Below are 20,843 nucleotides of genomic sequence, written 5' to 3' on the forward strand. Positions count from 1 at the left end.
TATATCTTTCTTGGCGAAATATCTCAATATCGAAGGTAGCAACTGAATGATTGTCATTCCTACGTCATGCTCGGGACGCGCTATGTTCAGATTTAAAAACAGAGATCGGATTACTGAAGTTTTTCAAAAATCCTTTTAGATAGTACCAGACTAAAATCTTAAATTATGGCACTTCCTTCCATGTCCTTTCATATTTATTATTCATTAATCATGAAATCTTTCGACACTATATGATCTGAGCTACTGACAGCATCATTATATAAATAATAACATAATAAGTAACTTATATTTAATCCTAAAAATCGTAAGTACAAATTCAGTTTCGACCTTAAAGAACACACATAATTCCCTGTTAAAAATCAGTTCTCTAAAACTGTGGGAAAATTGTAGTTACTTGTTCTGAGTATCTTACGAAACGCATAAATATATTCTGTCAAAATGGAGAGTTACTGAATGTTAAAGCAGGTGGTAAATATAGTTACTACTAAGCTTTGAAATACTTAACTCGCTAATTCTGCGTATCAGATTCCTGGTTGAGAGCTGATAATCGTTTAGTTAGGAAATTGTCCTCATATCGTGGAAGTTTCATTATCGTGTTCCTGAGTCAGCTGAGTCTAATCCACATATCTCAGACCTGCTTTTGTAAGAACACCTTTAATGGCATCCTCCGTTTTACGTCATGTCTTCCAAGTTTTGCCCCTTCCATCCACCGCTTCGTTATCCCTCACTACATTTATATACACGACACAAGTGATTTGCATACCTTCGTACTTAAAACGCTGAAGCCACTGGGCTCACGTGCTCCCATAAACTGGTACATGACCCAGCGAATTATGCCGACTCAAAGGGAACACTGTTTGCTACACCCACGACAAAAATGCAAATCAAAAGGATTATTCTGAGACGGGCAAGGACTGATTTATTTTTGATGCGTTCTTTTGGTCTGTTTTCGTGTCTGAATTATCGCTTAACTCTTTACAGGGTAGCAATAACCAGTGTATCACAATATTTGATTTAATTTGTTTGTTACAGTGAAAAGCGAATCTATTTTCTAAATCACATACCAAACAACAAACATGAACAAGATCCTAAGGCTTTAAACTTTCTACTTCCAAATTTAATTGACGATCGTCATATCATGTATGCATCTGATAATCCAGTCTTCGTCTGTTGGTTACGATATATTTGTTACAAATAAGCACTATTAAATCCCTGATTATACGACTTGAATTAGTTTTAAACGGGTAATAGTCCATGAGTCGGGGTTGGGTTGAGGAGGGGTGAGGCGGTACGCCACTCGTTTACTCTTAATCCGGGATTAAATTAAACGAAATCTAGTTAATCAGTGTATGTTCCTCTTCAGACCCCCCACCCCACCCCTCCAAATCTGAACTCGAATCTTGCAAGGGGATGGGTATGATAGTGGATAAAATGGTCCTTCTAGAACCCAGTTTTTGTAAGTTTGGTTACAGTTTAAGAACGGCAATTTTTTTTTCTTCACAGAGAATGCCTAATCTTGACTTTCCTTCCAAAATGATCCACCAGGTACTGGAATCTTTGCTTTAGGGTCGAACGTTTTTCCTTGTCGTCTTACTTAAAGAAATCCTCTCCTAAATATAAGGCGATAATATTGAAGTAACGCGTACCCTATCGAATTAGAATAAAAGTATGGCCTCAAATTATTGTTTGTATGGGAGAAAAGTACGTAGTTTTTATTGTAGAACGCATGAAGTACCTGACTACATTGCACACATCACATACATAACCATTATTATCCCATCTCTCCACCACACTATGGGGTATGTACTTCCATGTACCCGAGACAGACCTTGTCCCTAAGGAACATAGGGCAGCAGCTATTTCCGGGATACATTTTGTTTTTAATATGTATTACATGTATTATATTATTTTATTTTACGACGGCGTCTTTCGAATTATGTATGAAGTTCCCAAAATTGCAGTTTTCTGAAGTTCCCTGACGTCGTGTTCGCCCGGGATGTTGGCCAAATCCATTATTATTTCATTATTATTATTATTATTACTGGTGGTTGCTGACAATTTGCTTTTAAATAATTTTTAGCCCGCTGAGTTAATATTTACAACTATTGGTTTAACTGCATTATATTTTCCATCATTCTTGACCGGTAATTTGCCAATAACGATAATAATAATGAACCAATGTGGGTTATACTAGTGTGTAAAATGGTGTTGTGAAAATCCAAAGTCTGCAATTTTCTATATTTTCATTGAATTAAATCTGACGTATTTAAAACACCAAATTTTCTTTTCCACATTTTATGTTTATTGAGAGTGAAGTAATTCTTTCCTTGCCTTTGTGTACCAACTTTCATTATCTTCATGTAATTTCTTGTTAATTTGATTATTATTTGGTTGCATGTATTATATTTAAATAGTAATAGTGATGTTATGGAAAACAATTATGAGGCTTACTGGAATAGAACAGTAATTACAGAACACAACAAAACAAATCAATTTATATCTACACCTTACTGACCTGGCTTTCGATTATGCAGACACACCCAGAGGGCCTAAACGTAAAATCATTAATGCATATGTGAACTTGACACAAAGAATTAAAACTTGTGTATAATGAAATAAGTGAAAAGTAAGCTAATTGTAACGTAATCCCACACGTCTTAATGCGTAAATTTGGATAAAATGTCTCACATTCTATACTCGATACAAGCATCAACTTAATACTAATACCATGACTAATGCCAATTTATAGTCTTACATTTTCACTAATCTTGTTTAAATGCAGAATTATTGTAGGCCTGGTTAAAGCCAATGTAAAACTGAAAAATTAAAGATGATACTAACGACGTAATGATAATTCCGAAAATGAAAATTACGGCCCCTTAAATCACTGATATTTAAAAGTAAATTATGGTCAGCCACAAACTTTATTTAATGTCATCTTTTATATTTGAGTCGTCAGTAAAGTTAACTGTTTATATTTGCTTACAGAAAATAACTCCGATACTCGATGAGTCTATAAATCTATACGTTCTTGTTACATCAAGAGTTTGTGCGTTTGGTAGAAAAATCCCTCCCGTACCTTGGACGATGTTTTGTCTGATACAGCTGTCGTGATCTCTCTCTCCAGTCAGAAAACTGGCCCGCTAATATAAACTTGAAAGCCACTGTGCAGGGAATCCCCCAGTCTGTCGACGTCAGACTCTCAAGGCTTTTAAGGGTTGTCACATGTAATGAGTTCCTTTCTGGCACTTAAGTTTTGCAGAGAGCACTTTGATTTCAGCCACAATCCCTATATAAAGTAATAACTACCCCTCCCTCCCCACCTGCCACTCAGTTCTACCAAAATTTTACATGTCGGCGAATAAGTAATTAAAAAGATTCATTAGTCCAAATTTGGAACTCAAATTAGTATCATTAAAAGTTTTTGGTTTCGAATTGATGGAGTGGGAACGCCTATAGTGAAACTTCTCTTCAATTTGTATTCTTGAGGCCAGTTGTGACGTGGTGGATACAGATGAATGTTTAATGAAGCACTTTCTCTTACGTATGTCGTGCTAGGTTTGTTTTAGATAATTTTTACGCAGAGAAGATGCTCTTACAAGTATTAAAAACAGCCACAAGATTTTATAACGCATCTTATGTGCTCGGAGCTGTGGTAGTTTAGTACTACTGAGTGGGTTAGACGGTCGGAGCCGATTTCTAAGAGTGGCTGTCTCTCTGGCACCGTCCATTGGACATAAAGACGAAGCCTCGAGCTGAAAGGTGACCACATCCATCTAATTTCAAGAACAGGAACATGTGGAGTATTACCTCCGCTCCTCCCATACGCCTTTCTGTTGTATTTCATAAACTAACGGAGTAACTTAAACCTTAAATATTTTTTTTTATTCGAAAGACTTAAAGTTCAAATCTTGGTCCAGAGACCGGTTATTCGGACTAATGTTTGTCTTAGGTTTTCTCAGGCGCTCCAGAGAAATACCGGAACAGTACTTTAATTTAAACCGTGACTCCGCATTTCATGTATTTTCTAACGCATTCCTCAGTCATCGTGTAAGTTAATGATGATGTCGTTAAATAAACAATAAGCCAAACGCAATTATTAAAAGTTGTTAATACGAAATGTTCATTGCAGAGAAATTGGGTCACTGTAATATGTACCTCTTTTAAGATTTCTTTTTAGTTTTGAGAATTATTAAAAACTTTCTTCGTACGTTCAATGTGAGTTACATTCGTTTGATTTTAAGTTTAAGCCGCCAGTTCTTAGTATTGCCTGCTGTTACAACTGACACATAATTATTTCATTTAGATAGCGCACTAAACATTGAGCGTGTAGAGAGCTGATTTTTCGTGAATAAAAATAAAAATTAGTTAATTTATTTTTCTGTAAAATCAAGAATGCATGAATTGCAGGGATGCACATAAAATGCGTACTCGGTTGGTAATTAAGGGAAGGGTAATTCACATTTGTCTTTTTCAATGTTCGTGTCAATTTAATCTAGATTATACACATATTACGGTTAATTACAAATGTTTTAAAGTTCTTGTAGAAGCCTAAATTTGAGATGTCTGGCTGGAACGTATTGGATTAGTCCACTGTACCTGAGTTTCGGTCTGATTCGTTTTCTGTGGCGTGATCATGGCCCACCGTTGTTTAAAGCGTCTTTGAACGAGAGAAAATAGAAACTTTACTGACTGTTTCAGAAAGAACCCACTTAATTTCCCTACACGCAATTCTATATCCGTATAGTCTGATTTTCGGAAATAAAGTTGTGTTTTAAATAGAAATAAATACAAAAAAAATATTTAATAGGTACGTCAGAGTCATTATTTCATTTTATTCTTTTGTAGAGCCAGATATTCTGTATCTAAACATTGCGAAGTGGTTACTGTTTTTATGCAAGATCAGAGTGTGCTTATTGTTGTCAGAATGGGTCGCGCGATATGAAAGCCGAGACAGGCGAGTTTATTAGTGGAGGGGAAGGGGGGGAGGGTCGCACGGCCTCAGCTGCGGTGACTCACCGATCTGAACACAGCCAGAACTACAAAACCAACTGTTGCTGACACCCCTCTAGCGCGTGATTCGGACGAGTCCATCTCGTACGACCAAAAACAAGTCCTTTGCGCAAGCTAATCTTCGAATTTCATCTAGATACTACATGAAATAACGTGCTTGTTTTTATGAACGACAAACCTCAACTCTGCTACTGATGTCTTCCATAACACTTGGTGTCATATAAGTCTTTTTTGGCAAGAAAAGTGTCAAACTCAGATGATCGTAATGTACTTTGTTTCATCAAATTTAATGACGTCTGATGTCCATAATAATAAACGTTTTCTGTTAGTCGTGACGAATAATTGGTTGTCAGCTTACTGGCTTGTACTAATATGCTATTGTAGAAACAGAAATTTTCGCTACGTGTTTTTGCACAAGAATCACATTTAGTTTAAAATGTGGTAAGTCAACTTTTTCTGACTTGCCTTGTTCTGCTACGCATGTATTTCAGATATGATTCAGCACACGCGGTTGGATAATTTATTTGGTCACAAGAAGCTAACCTTGACAGGATATGCGTTCTTTGTTGATTTAACAGCCTTTGCACCACTTTGGAGATTTAGGCGAAGGTAGAAGGATAATACTAAAATGTAATCTCAAATAAACTTGGTGTGATTGCGTTGATTGTTTGAAATACCCAGATACTGTCCAGTGGTGGGTTTTTTGAAGTCGGTTAGGTTAGGTTAGGTTCGCACAAAAGGAAGAATCATCCTTTCAAATTGTGGTGTAATGACAATGTGGAAATTGTTGAGTATTATGGAGCCCTTCCCAAAAAGGAAATTATTGATAAGAAAAATCAAAAGAGTAAATTAGATTTTTACAAATTTTGTTTTCACTAAATTAAATAAGCTCAAAGGGAAGGGCATTGATACTTTTACGTTTACCGACAATGTAATCTATTCACTTACATAATCTAACTACTGTAATTTCTGTTAACACTAACTCAGTTGCAAGCACAGTACAGTACAACCCCTCTATAACGCGGTTCCGGATATAACGCGGGTACCTCATGTCCCCCCATAGTACAGCAAAAAGGAAAAATGTGCATCAATTATCCTTCACACAGAACTCAAAATTATATTAAAATGCAAGCCAAATTAATTATTTATTACTTTTTCCGTAAAAATCAATCGTAACATAGTAAAATAAGTATGTATACTCTTAAATGGCGATAGTCTATCAATACAGTACGTCCAGTACTTGAACCGATTTTTCTGATGCACTCCCTTAATAACGCGGTTTCTCTATAGCGCGGGTATACCCCTGTCCCCCGCGACCCGCGTTATAGTGCGATTGTACTGTACTAGCAATACGTACTGTAGTCCAGTGAAGGGTTCAAAGTCTCACACCTTCAAACATAAGCCAATCCTCAGTTAGAAGACATTCAGTCAGAAATTCAAAACAACAAAATACTAACTGTAAACATTTCCCATAAAAGCATTGAAGCTAAGTGCATGCACGAACCTGTCCAGCTTACAACAGAAGGGGTGACCAAGTTCCAGGATATAGGGGTGTCCAGGATATAGGGTATTGTGGACATGTAAAATTGTGTGGCCTTGTAATCCTGGGGGTCTCGGGTTCGAATTTATAACTTGTGTTGGGCAAGGCCGTGGTCTAGGCAACACGGAGTTTTTCTCCGGGGGCTTCCCCGGTTTCTCCATTCACACACAGAAGAAGGCAATGGGAAACCACTTCTGGATCATCTGCCAAGAACGTATATGAACAGGTCCCAGTCCGAGAAAAGGATGGAAGGATCCTGTTCATATGGACCTGTCGCCAGACAGAACACTAAATAAAATAAATATAGAGGGGTGTCCAGGATATAGGGGTGTCCAACTAGAGGGGTTTTACTGTATTAGTGTTGGAAAGTAATGGAAAATGAAGTACACGAGATATATAGAACACAAGAAGTGCATACAAATTGTTGGTCGAAACGTCTGAAGGGAAGTGACCACTTGGGAGTCTTGGCCAGATAATGTTAAAAAGGATCTTAGAGAAGTAAAATTTGAAGGTGAGACCTGGATGTAACTTGATCGGGATAGAATCCAGTTGCGCGCTTTTGTTAACACGGGAGGAAATTTAAAACCATCGGCACTAGCTGAGTGATCGTCCACACACAACGATCACTTTCCACAACGGAGAAATAATCGCCACTGGATTTCCGATCAGAGAAATCCATCGTTCTCACTTTAATCGAACCCCTGTCATCCGGCCTCTATCCATAATATTATTAGTTGAGCCATCCGAGAATTGGTGTTGTGATTTTTAACTATTAATCGTGGTTTTCTGGGTTAACCACCAACGAGTCCACACGGCGTCACAACTTATAAGAACTTGAATGGATTATCACAAATAGCCCGTAGATATGGATGTATCAGTCAACAACATCTTTTCTCGTGTGTGTTTATGAAACGGCAGTTTCAACACCTGCAAGGTCCCCTGTAACTTTCGTGAATCTGGGGCACTTCTTTTCCGTTCTGTGAATTATTGGTCCTCTGATAGCATTCTCTTAACTTTGCTTGATTCAGATTTCAGGTTCTCACGGCGGGCGAGTATGAAGGTGACTGTTCTTCGAGGTTGCGCCCAAACGGATTTTAAATCCAGAGAAGACAAACGAACTGTAATTGACCGCGGCGGCCGGTCATGTGCTCAGATACGATCACAGGAACACTTTGCCGGGTTCGGTCATACATCTTTAAAGTTATTTTTCAGCTATGTTTCTGATTAAATTAAACATTTTTAAAACTGAAACAAGGTATTCTGTCAAAATAAATGGACCTCAGAGGCTTTATATCTTTTGCAAACCCCCCAAAAAGTAATTAGTTGAACTTAGGTTAGGAATTGTATGGAATTTGATATTTCAAAAGAAAGTTGCTACTAACTGAAGAATCTCGGCACAGAAAGCTTCAAAGACTGAATATAAACCCTCACTTACAATTTTGTTTGTGAAATAACGCCATATTCCTTTCAAAATATTATGGTTGAAAGATGGAGGTTCAAAGCGTCTCTCCGACCGGAGTGGAGGATTTGAGACACTGCACAGTGACGTATGATATAAAAGTGATAATATGTTATTCTGCCTGAATATAATAGCACACTGATGAGTAGAGAATATAACAAGCTAGTTTGTTCTGTACAGTGCCACGGTCTTTTGTCTGGTACTCGGTCCTGCTAACTGATGAAATACAATTGAACCCAAATGAAACAAGATCATCATCACCATTTCCTTCACATTAACATTTTAATCGGTTTTCTGCTTCCAATACCATCTTTATATTCATTTCATTTTCCTTCGTCTTTATAGCTTACATTTTCGTCCTGGTTAATAATAATAATAATAAAAATTAAATTATTTTATTAGAGTCACTGATGATACAAAAGAACACGTGACACTCAAATTATAATAAATATATGTAAATACATTTAAAAAATGAACTAAATGCACAGCAGTCAATACAAAGACTTGTATCGAAAAAAATAACCTCAAAGGAGACAGGTTTTGTTAAAAATATCCCAAAAAATTGCAGATATAATTTGCATCTATGATTAATCTACTTTAAGGACCGTGTATTAGCGCACTGGTCTCCATTTGAATACATTATTATGTTACACGCCTCTGAGAAGGTATTTTAAAACAAACTTCTTACGAAATAAACCAGAAAACGAAATGTTAAGCAAATATCTCGTGATATTCGTTTCCTTTAAAACCGCTTCCATTTAATGAGTGATTCAGTATCGCCTTTCAAAGATTGTAGGATATATTTGTATGGAAATAAACAAATAAAAAAATTCAAATTAGTTGCGTATTGATCCGGAAACGACTCTATTTTGATCCATATATTTTTTTTAAAATTAATAAGTGTTGCAAAATTCTTGGATCGTCCAGACCGTGCATGTACATAAAAATTAACTTTACTGTAACTTTCTTCTGCACAATGGTAAGCATTTCTATCATCGTCGTCATTGTACATTATTATGAATAGAAACACTTTATTTATGTTAAATTCTGCAAGTAATTAATACTGCAGTAACGTAAATCCGTATCTGAGCCGAGTACCAATGTAAAGTTTCTATTTTGTAGTAGGGGCCTTTGAAGTTCTAAAGATACGTATTGCACTTAATAAAAATGGAAGAAGTTTACACTTTATTTATTATATGACAAGGAAAGCAGACGAATAAACACACATGTAATAGCAGCTGATGTTAAAATAACTTCTAGGTAACAGGCAGTTGGGAAATCTATCAGCATAAATCCTTTCTACTTAAGATGAATTCTTGGCATCTTTAAGGCTTTGACCGGGATGTTCTTTTGTTAAATCTTATGTGGTACCGCCTGATTCGACTTCTAATGGTTAAGTGAAGTGTTTTCTTCGCGGTACGGTCTGGATTCGTAAATATTATGAAGACGAGCTTCGGCTTCAAAGGGTTAACCAGCTGATTTTCGTAATGGTGAGGTGAAGTGTTTTCTTCGCGGTACGGTCTGGATTCGTAAATAATATTCAGACGATCTTCGGCTTCAAAGGGTTAATAAGGATAATATGCGCATTCCTTGTTTTATGTAGTTCATTTTGCAAGCAGGTAACATAGAAACACTCTCCTTTACTTTAATGTATAAACGAAGGAACTTAACACCTAGAATCATACGTACGTCATCTGAAATAACAACAAATCACAGATTAATATTTTACCACGGCAGATAAGTACCATGCTGACCAAGAAATTTCCAATCCGGAATCTTTCAGCACGTTCTACTTGTAAACATCAAGTTTGTCTAACTCATTATAGTTTTTTATGGACCAGTATGTATTTAAATTATTTACATGCTTATGATATAAAACGTAGCCTCACGCTGTACATAGACAATATAGCAAGAATTATAAAGTAACGATTTATTTATCTTAAGGATTTATTCGTTCACACAATGGCCAGTAGTGTGCGCTTTTTACACGCTAAAGTTTTCGTTCCATTATAATATTGAGTTTCTATGCCAAGAAATTTTTTCAAAAATGTGTGATTGTGTTCATAATTCATATTCATGACATTTCACATAAAATAAAAGCCAATTGAATAAAAATTTCCTTGGATATTATCCATCGTCTAGTAAATATAAAACGTAAAACGACGTTTCGGAGATGGGACTCTTATCTCGGTCTTCAGATTCCTACACAGTTGGGCCCAAATATTAGTAGCGGAAGGAGTAATTGACACAAACATGACAGGAAACAATAACAGCCAATTACGTCAGATTCAGTGACGTTGCTACACGTATGATTTTTGTGACACATTTGAGTCATGACTTCTGAGCAGAGATGCAATTGATAACAAGCGACATTCAGGTATAATAACCGGAAGAATAACCACGTAACTCACACTTGACGTCTCTAGCACACAGCTAACAAAACGAAGCACACAACTTGAAAAGGAAGCTGCTGAGACTGAACTTGATTAAGTTTCTTCAGTAGCCCAAATTCGGCAACCTTAATAAAATAATTACACTTTAACATATGTGCTCTCGCTTGACGGTATCAGAGAAACAAGATTCGGAAATCAGATACTGGCGTCACTTTAGCTGTTGAAATTATATTCACGTAATCAGCTGTTTTGTATTAAGTCCCCCTTTAACAGCAACACTGAGAAAGGAAAATTTTGCATACCGGTAGCCCCTATACCAACTCAATATTTGCTCTCCAAGTTAATGGCTTCTGGAATCTGAAGCCACAATCTTGAAAAAAAAAAGAATAAGAAAAAGTTTCAAGGAAATCATATGATCAAATTCCGGAACCGATTCTCCTGGATAATTAAATTATGCTATTCGGTTGTAGTCGTCCGAACCCACGGTCGATGAGATTTATTTATTTAAATCATCTTATTCATCTTAGTATATTAATCCAATATATATTATTTATTATTTCAGTCTATACACAAACTTAATTTTAATTTTAAATGTTGTTGTTAAAATTAAAATTAAAATTTAAAATTTAGCGCTTTTCATCGTTATTTCGATGTTACATTTCAGCGCTTATTATTTTACGACATGTTTCGACGCTATTGAAAAAAAAAGCGATGAAATGTAACATCGAAATAACGATGAAAAGCGCTAAATTTTAAATTTTAATTTTAATTTTAACAACAACATTTAAAATTAAAATTAAGTTTGTGTATAGACTGAAATAATAAATAATATATATTGGATTAATATACTAAGATGACGCATCAAAACTACAAATATTAATCCAAGTTTAACGAAATATTGTCAAATAGATATAAAGTTATTTCATTGTATGTTATTCATAAGTTAATTGATTTATTGGCGACATGTTATTGGAAACATGCCCCTGTAGCACGTCTGTTTGTGAGGAGAAAAGAAGCTACCTTAATGAAGGCCTCTTTTGTTCAATTGTCTAGAAGTGCTACCTACTTTGTGTACCGTTTTGCTTAATAGCTAAGCCCTACTGTTAAATCTTAAGATGAAACACGTCGGATGGCACAGCCTACTACCTAAAAGTGCTCTTTTGTCAAATCTTCAGGCAGGGCAAAGTAATAATAATAATAATAACCTGTAATAACGGGGTTGACACAGATGGCCTATGAGACTCCTTGTTACAAAATTTAGGTGTGGGTACCAAAATTAGGGGATCCAATCAAAAGCAAGGATGTGCTGTAGGTACCCCTGGTTTTGGAGAGCCGATGGTCTTCTTCGTGTGTGCAGACTTTTCTAGGCTCTTCCCTTTTGGACATCAAGTAAGTCGGTAGCAAATTGCTCAGCCACAATCCCGCCTTTATATTGGAAATTATGCTAAATTCTACAACTATCGAAAATTATAACAAATTTGATAAAATATATTTGAACTGCATACATCGGCAGAGGCGAGGTGGAGAAGTGTTCTTGTGTGATTTAGTAAGTAATATATACAGTGTAAACATTTGTGTACGGTTTAATTTCAATTTATAACAATAAATCTGGGCTTGTTAATAACCTACAATTGTGTCATAAGTCCGGGCGTCCACTGAGTTATTGTGAGTCCGGCCGTTACACTAACCTGAGTGTACAGACGGCGTGTTCTTCTTCTTACAAGTTAAAAATGGCTTAAATAATAGCCACATTTCATTTCGGAGTGAAGTTTTGGCTAGTAAAACCCTAATTAATACCACACAAAAGATTGTACTACAATGTAATGTGATCTTGGGACGGAGTTTTATAATTTGTACAATCTTCATTAAAATTATTAGCATGAACTCTTTTTTTAAAAAAAATATATGGGTGGTCAGATAAAGGGAGAATATTTAAGAAAATACGAGGAAAAATATTGGAGGTTGTGTGTGAGAAAAGTATACGATTATTAGCTCAGTGCATGCAGTAAATTAATGAACACGACCAAATGGTGAGATCTGAAGTTCTTACGACGACGAGTCGATGGTTGTGTTTCGAGATATTCCATCATGTAGTCTGGTAGATGGACCACCCAACCGCGCCAACGGTCATTATACGTCTGTTTGTGTTTTATCGGGTTTCTGTAGGACCCTATTATCAAAGCATCGAAACGTGCATATTGAGAGCAAAGTTGCTTACGTATGAAATCGGCCGAACGAGCTAACGCCCAGCTTCGGCAACACACACGTATTCAAAATGTTCATATTTCAGTGCCAAAAGAAGTGATGGCCTGCCCGCGAACAAATAAATGTTCTCACATGTGAAAAAATACAAATTCTGGCCCCTCGGTGTGAATGTCGTTTCAAAAATACGTCTGGGATTCCACATCCAGTGTCTTTCACCAAAGACACGATTGGTATCTCACAGTGAACATTTACGAATTCAGAACTAGGTGTAAGGATAAGTATTTACAAGAAACATTTTACAGAAGTGATAATCGACTTTTAAACACAGGGCATAAGCGACTACGTTTGACTTCTGAAACTCATTAACTTCTCTCCATAGTACATGATAGTCTTCTTCAAAACTGTGTTAGTAATGAACTGTCTGTAACCAAGGATCATAGCGTTCATTATAGTGCTCACAAAATGTCTAAAATCAATTATAGTCTAAGTAAATTTAATTCACCGAGTTTAATATTCATTTTGATATTAGCCACACAATTATACACACATAAATGACGTTTTCTAAAAAGAGTTACATGAGACAGTTTTGCATTAATTCCATATTTCCCCAAGCGTGCTATACCGTCTTGTTAGAATTATCCTTATTGAAACTCCTGTCATAAATGGACCGAAAGATAAACGGACGATTCAATAACGAAAATCCCACATCCCTGTCAAGTAAAAATTCATGCCACTCGACGCTACAAGCAACTGCAATGTAGTGGAAGGCTGGAAACCAACTTCGTGCTATAAACTTCATTCAATGACTGCGAACAATGAACTGGAAAGGAAGTGACATGTTCAGATTTCGCATGGAGATACTGAATAAAAACACGAACCCCATCGGACATGACAGCTGATAGCCCAGCCTAAATCCAAACAAGATACCTCCAAGAACACACCAGTCCCCAGGGTCTTCGTGCGAAGTTTGTGAAGACTTCAGTTCAATGCGAAGAGAGCCCACAACCCAGTGCCAGGGAATAGGCCAACGTTACAAGGAGAACAAACGCGGAACTACTTCTAATCTCATCAACTTGCTTTCATCTGACAGAACGAGCAACGGGGCTTGTCTACTCGTAATCAAATTTAGGGTCCCGCAAACAGGTCGGGAATTTCTTCGGAGGATGAGCGACAATACGACGTGAGGCTGTAGATTTAGTTGGATGGAATCCAGTGGCAGGCTAGTGTTAGCACGGTAATGAACATTGCATAACCAGCTGCGCGACTACTAGCTTCTGATCACGGGGTGGTTGAATGGGATGTAACTTAGATGTGTAAGATGTTTGTCGGGCTAAACACTCCCATTCATGACGGCCGGAGCGTGCTTGTAGCAGGCCCACAAACCGTTTACTAGACAATTTCTTCGCGCCTGTCCTCGAGAGTAAGGACCATGGTCGGAGGAGAGGTCAGCCCCATACCTACTTTGCTCTTCTTGTTTAACATATCGGAGGAATATTTCTGTGGCTGTTTGTTTGTTTGTCATCAGTCTTTCGACTGGTTTAATATGGTCCTCCATTAACGCCTATCTTGCGCTAATCTCTTCATTTCCACAAATGTTTTACAGCCCACATCCTCAAAAATTCCAATCTTTGTCTCCCCTTTAACTGTTCCTTCCATTACCAAAGTAACCAATCCTGGGTGCCTCAGAATGTGTCCCACAATCCTATTTCTTCTTCACGTAAGATTTGGAATATTTATAACACACACAAAACATTATTTTAATGAAACTTTACTGCATACACTCTAGGCTAACATGCCCCCACGACACTGTTCCCATGAATGGGTCTGCTGTACGTACACCTGTCTTTTCCGCTTATATAAAATTGTCGTAGGTTACGTAATGACACCGTTTCAATTGCACTGGTCCACTCTCGAATAAAATTGAAAAATGGTTATGAATGGTGAGTGCTGAAATTTGAAAGGAGGTGATTATGATATATCGAACGATATGCATTCGACTAGTGATACTGAGAAAAGTAGGAAAGAATCTTAGGACAGACGTGATCTTACATTCGGACCTGTTCTCACGAAATATGAGTTTAGAGGGTTACAGCTCTACCAACCTTATCGGTAAATTTCAATATGAAAGAATGCTTGAACTTTTGAGAAACCAAACGGAAGTTAAATTGTAGTGAACGTTAACCTCCAGTTACGATCACCATAAAATAGACACCAGAGTACTTAAAAGATGTATTTGATACATTATTTTATTTCGACTTCTCAGAACAGCCGAAAGGCCGACGTCAGCGGGATTTAACTAAATATTTCATTATGATGCCAAGAACTACTTCAGCGCTACCTCCATTTATATTTTACCTTTTACATTCATATACACGATTCCGCTCTGTGGGAGAGAAAAAATGTACTCGTGAGAACATTTTTATGGTCACCCATGGGTCAAATTATATAAAAAGTTCTGCTGAAAAGTTGTTATAAAAAGGACTGAGAGCCTTTCAGTATTTCATTTTGAGTGAACAAGTGGGAGAAACAGAGCGTCAACAGGAGAACATAGAACACGTGATAATGCAGAGTTTAATAATGCGTACTCTTGTCCAAATATTAAGTTAGTTCGGGAAAATGCAATGAGTAGGACATTTACCACTTACAGACGATACGCATATAAAATTTTCAATGGAAAACCTCGAGGGAAGACACTTCTATTGATATGTAAGTATAAACGAGTAGAATTCAATGGCGGGCGAGTGTGTACACTGATGACAGGCCTAAAAATAATTTGTAAAGAGATCTGCACGCAAAGATGTACAATTTTGTTACACTGTTGGTTGCAACAAATTTACTATATTAATATATATAACTATGGCGGCATATATAATACATTAATGGCAAATCATTAATTCAGATTTAAGGACCTTAATTTCATACGTACATTAATAAATTAAATATGTATATTATTTGGGCGATAAAATCAAGTAACATCAGATCGGAGGGACACGGAGGATACAGAAGGAAAGATGAGGATGACGCCAACGGAATATTAGAACATTTATGAAATCCAGCAGTTAATGGGCTGATAATATTAAAAGTAATCTTAAAGACAAAGGAAACAAGGATGTGGACTCGCTCATGGCAGAACCTATGCCGGCTTTTGTGAACACGGTAATTAAATATCGAGTTCCATAAAATCCTGGGCATTTCTCCACGATCTAAAAATATGTTTACCAAAAAATATATATATATATTTGTCATCGAAAAACACAATAGGAAACAATCAAAATCCTGCATTCGCTGATTATGAAAAGTTTGGGATGTTATCACCTGTAAACAAATCTAAACTAATTGTGGCAGCCCGAAACAGAACACAAAATGTTTCGACAGCCACAAACAAGGAATGAATTTATCGAAAAAATATGCCTGTCTTTGTCGTCCATACGAAAGAAATTCGAAGAAAAATAAGGTTACATAATTCTACATTCATAAACATTTACTAAATTTAGATCTTTAGTTGCCACAAATAAGGTAGGGGAGAAGATGACAGAAGAGGGTAGGTATCATCTGCTCCCTCACTGAACGACACGTAAGTGGGTACAAATTATTACTGAGCTCTGTTTATGTATTAACGTTACACCGAAGCAGGAGTACCATAGACCTACTGTCGCTGAACATTTAACAATAAAATAGTATTAATTTATAAAGTGAGACTTGCATAGCGCAACACGTTGTTACCAACTTTACGAACAAAGCATGCTTCACAAAAACATGAATGTTTAAATGTTCAGAAGTTCCAGATCCACAGTTCGACATTTCAGTTGAATGCTAATGGAATCGAATTTATTAACTTGCAGTCAGCTTTTTTGTAAAGTAAAATTTCAATTAAAACTGCGCACGAAAGCAATTCATGTTTTATGTAAAACAAGTATGTGTTATTAAAAGTATACTGAATATTATCAGTGCTCACTGAATGACAATTTGCGTATCCCGCATTGTATCAGGACTCACATTCCTAACTATTCTCAGAAAAAATATTTACTACATATGAAATCATAAGTTCTATGCGTGTTTTGTTACAGACAGCTTCCAGACACGGTCTTCCCGATTTAACCATGGCAAACACACCACAGAATTACTTTTCGAAAATCTTTTACAAAATTAATTAACCTGCTATCGATTCTTGGTAGACCTGATAGTGTACTTAAAACACTACTAAATTTAATTCAAAGACAGCTTTCAAGAAGCTGTAAATTGTAACTGGAAACCGATGTAAACAAATTACGGTAATGGGATATTGCACTGCGAAGTCTCTCGTAGTAGCCAACACAAAATTCCATATATGTTACTGCCTCTATCATCAGGGCAATGATGATTGAAGGAGTACACACCTCTGAAACGTCAGTAAACACCTACCAGACTACACAGCACAACATCATTCTCGCTGCCGTGAGAACCTGAAAGCTCATCTGTAATGCGTATTCTTTTATTTAATCTGATGGACACGCCATACACCAGCCATCTCAACCGAAATACCACAGAAAATTACAGATGAATATCCGAACAGGATTCAAATCCTCAATATTTGTTTCAAGTAGTCCAGGAACACAGACCCGGAGGTCAGGTTAACGTTTATTGAAAATGAAATAGAAGTTGTGTTTAGGCATGAGAGAAGCACCTCCACCCCCACCCCCCATATACCAATGTTTTTAAAAATTACTTTCAGAACCTACGTACATCTTTCCGTTCCAATTATGTCCACAGAAACCTCACACAATGAGTAATCCCAGTATTATCCATACTTTTTTAAGCTTGATCGCAAAGCTGCATTCCAACTTTTGTGAGGGATGTCGGGGATGGACTATCGATTTGGAGGCTTACGTTCTCACAGCCTGTAATCTACGTAAGTGAAACGTCTCTTCTTCAAATACAGAAGCAAGTAATCCGGCTAGTAACCAAAGCCCATTCAGATCCAGCTTGGCAGTGTCATTATATGAGCATTACAATCCCGTAAATACGGAATGTTTTTAAAAGAACATTCCGCTCACAACAATACAGGTACTTCCATTACAACATAGACCAAATATTTTTGAAAAAGAGGTTTACGCCTACTTGGTTCTATTTTTCGTGATAATGTTTCGGTGCCGAGTAAAAAATACATTTTTCACATAAATGCGTTAGTTTTAAAGTTACGTCCATCCAGCTCAAATAAAAACACGGTGTCATTTTATTAATGAAACAACGTGAATTATTACCTCGCAGAACGTAAAATAAGAGACCACACAGCCTACAGACGCGACTGAAACAGCCTATGTACCTTGCGGACCGCAAAATCTTTTTTTTAACGAAACTTCGAACACAGAATGACAATTTTCCTTTGTGTTTCCTTCAACACTCACTGTACAATATACTGCAGGCCATTACTAAGCTGGTCTCTTAACTAGCCTCTATCTATAAACAAGTTTAAACCAATTTAACATTACTTGAACGATACGAGCTTCACGTAAAGTGGGAAATCCACAATTCAATTACATATCAATTTAATCTACATACCTTAATTAGCTTTATACAAAACTGAATAATATAAACACATCCAGAATGCTGTGTAAGATTGATACAAACAAAATTTGAATAGTCGCTTTACAAACTTTGCGTACATCACAAATGCCAAATTTCATAATATTTCGTCGAGTGGTTCCACAGATTAAACATGCGGACAGACATAACTTCGCCGTTTCACGATCATTTTACATGCTCAGAGGAAAGCAAATTTTATCTTATGTTATATTTTGGCATTGTTTGATCGTATTTTAATGCGTCTAATAACTTAGGGAGGGAGTGAGGCATAATCCCCTCTGGAAACAGCGAACTGAATAAGTCAGAGGCGGGCAAAATTACCCTTATCAGACACTACTGACAGACATGTAGGTCCAGTGTTCAATAATTTACAAGGTGTGGGCTACACGGAAGACTGCAAACACGGGAAAACTTACTTCCTCGTAACTCAGCTCAATGCACCACTTTGAAGTTAAATAACATTTTCAGGTTAAATAAATGGCACGCGATATAAACGTACATAAACAAATCTCCTTCCCCTCACATTAGAGTGGAGTTCACGGAGGCACCTTCCAAAACCCTGAAATATTTTAACTACAAAATTTGAGATATTTAAACTTTATTTTACCTGAAAAAACATATTCGCTTTTTTTTAGTGTACCGGACAAGTAAGGGAGCGCAATTTCGTCAAACTACAGGCCAGGGTGTGGGGAAGTCAGTAAACACAGACCAACGAGCTGTGCTCTACACCGGTCAGTCGCGCGTCTAGATAACTGTGACGATTACACCACAGCACTACCGTTATAAAGAGGTCGTGGTTTCCATCACTGAAAACTGCATCCCTAAAGCAGAAAGGCTTCGTTTTAAGGGCCGATAAACTGTACCTTCTGAACCAGAAATCTTTTCGTAACTTTAAATACAATGTGAGAAGAATTTGAACCGTGTTGAAGATTCAGGATGGAAGAGTTGCCGCAGATAGCCGACAAAGGGCGGTCCTCCAACTTGGAGATTGCACCAGGGCAAAGGGGCTCTTCGACGTAACGAACTAGAACGTTTTAACATTTTGCACGTAGACCAGTTCTTTTTTTGAAGGGTCTAAAGAATTTGATGGGCGGGGCATGTAACACGCATGACAGGTGAGAAATGAATGGTGTACGAATTTGTTTTTCCTGAAAATCTGAAGGCAAGAGACGATTTTGGAGACCTTGGTAAGGACGGGAGGATAATTTAAAATGGGCCCTAAAAATAATGTGTCTCAGGGCAGACTAAGAGAGAACTCCCGTGAACAAGTTTCATGAAAATTGGAAATTTGGTTACGACCTTCTCAATGACTATTCTCCATGCAGTCAACAATTTCTTTAGTTTTTCATGCTTCTCCACAGTCCCTACTGGGAAATAATGGTACTGTGCTCTAAACAAAAATGACTGATCTTTCCCAACCTCACCAAATTAAAAATTCAGTATCACCACTTCCATCACAAACAAAGCACGAGTCCTCAACATGTTAATAGGAACATGGCATGAGCGGAAACACTCGTAATGCGATGCTGATGACATTAAACGACACCCGAGTATCACATGACTCAAAAATGGCCTTAAACAAAAGTCCTCAGAAATTAAAAAAAAATCAATAATCCAGGGTCTGAGGTTAGCAAAATCATTCCTGCTTCGTATTCGTGAAATCCTGGATCAGATTAGGACCCGCATTATACTCAGTCCCTTCAGCAATATACTAGGCACTGCTTCACGCCAGATAAATGTCCTAATTAGCTCAGAGAATTGTAGCGAACATAATTTTCAAGTCAATAAAAGACAATGTCGGCTCCTGTTGGGTAATTACGAAACGTCATATTCAAAATCGTGATCTACTGAATCCCATAATCACACAGAAATATACAGACCCTTCATGTCGTACAGAGAATTAAGAAATAAACCTTTCGTTCAGTCCTTCACGAAGACAAGTCGCGCAAATGTTTTCTTCAGCACAGATTCCGTGACGCCGTTCAATTGTGCAGCCCAGTATTCTTTCTTTGGGAGAACAGACTGACATTAAGAGACCTCTAGGAATAGCGAAGTGGTCTCTCCATCGAGTCACTTGGCTAAGATCCTCATTTTACACATCATAACTGAAGTTTCGTTTACGGTAATTTGGTGGCGACAGGCTCATCACCGTTATATTTGGAGAACGAGAAAACATGCCTCCACCTAATCGCTGCCAGCATTATTTGCATTGGGTTAAGGTGGTCTTAGCGCGAAGCTGGCCATCCTTCTAACAGAGGTTAAGCATTCATGTGACTCTCTCGTGCTTACCCTTTTTATTTCATAAAACGGGTTTTCCTGTGCTGATGTTCTGTAGCCGATGTGTGAAAAAGCACTAGAAAACATCTGAGTACTCATAAAACATTTCTATCTTGACTGTTTCACTGTAGGCCTGTTACTTAAACGAAAATTGAAAAAGGCAAGAATAACGCCAAGGCTCGATTTGCTATTTCTAAAATAGATTTCATCCGCCCGGTGCAGTTCGTAATGTTATTTAGCGTCCTCACTAAAGTTGGTAAAGGTAAAGCTGTCCCCGGTGTTTACTTACGCACTATACAACGTAGATTTACGAGTTAACGTTCGCCTGGTCTGTGCGTAAGCGTGTACTTTTAAATTTAATTAATTAATCTTGTCCGTCTAATCACAATTTAAA

At 37.2% G+C, this 20,843-nt stretch overlaps 2 protein-coding genes across 7 annotated transcripts in view; one reads left to right on the forward strand and one right to left on the reverse strand.

The window, feature by feature from the left end:
* Window positions 1-20,843, forward strand: part of LOC147871749 (uncharacterized) — a 260,188-nt gene that overhangs the window by 192,138 nt on the left and 47,207 nt on the right. For 2 of the 6 annotated variants that reach the window (XR_015538349.1, XR_015538350.1), the window contains one exon: window positions 7,582-12,036. The exons of the other annotated variants lie outside the window; for them this stretch is intronic. The gene's annotated coding sequence lies outside the window, so the exon portion shown is untranslated. Of the gene's footprint in view, window positions 1-7,581; window positions 12,037-20,843 lie in introns of those variants that run through there. 6 annotated transcript variants of the gene reach the window in all.
* LOC110834927 (dystrophin, isoforms A/C/F/G/H-like) overlaps window positions 1-20,843 on the reverse strand; it is a 330,291-nt gene that overhangs the window by 63,910 nt on the left and 245,538 nt on the right. The window lies entirely within an intron of this gene.

The sequence above is a fragment of the Zootermopsis nevadensis genome, unplaced genomic scaffold (genome assembly GCF_977971745.1).
Source record: "Zootermopsis nevadensis isolate Lab colony 2312 unplaced genomic scaffold, Znev_1.0 Znev_ptg000040l, whole genome shotgun sequence".
In the NCBI taxonomy this organism is placed as follows: domain Eukaryota; kingdom Metazoa; phylum Arthropoda; class Insecta; order Blattodea; family Termopsidae; genus Zootermopsis; species Zootermopsis nevadensis.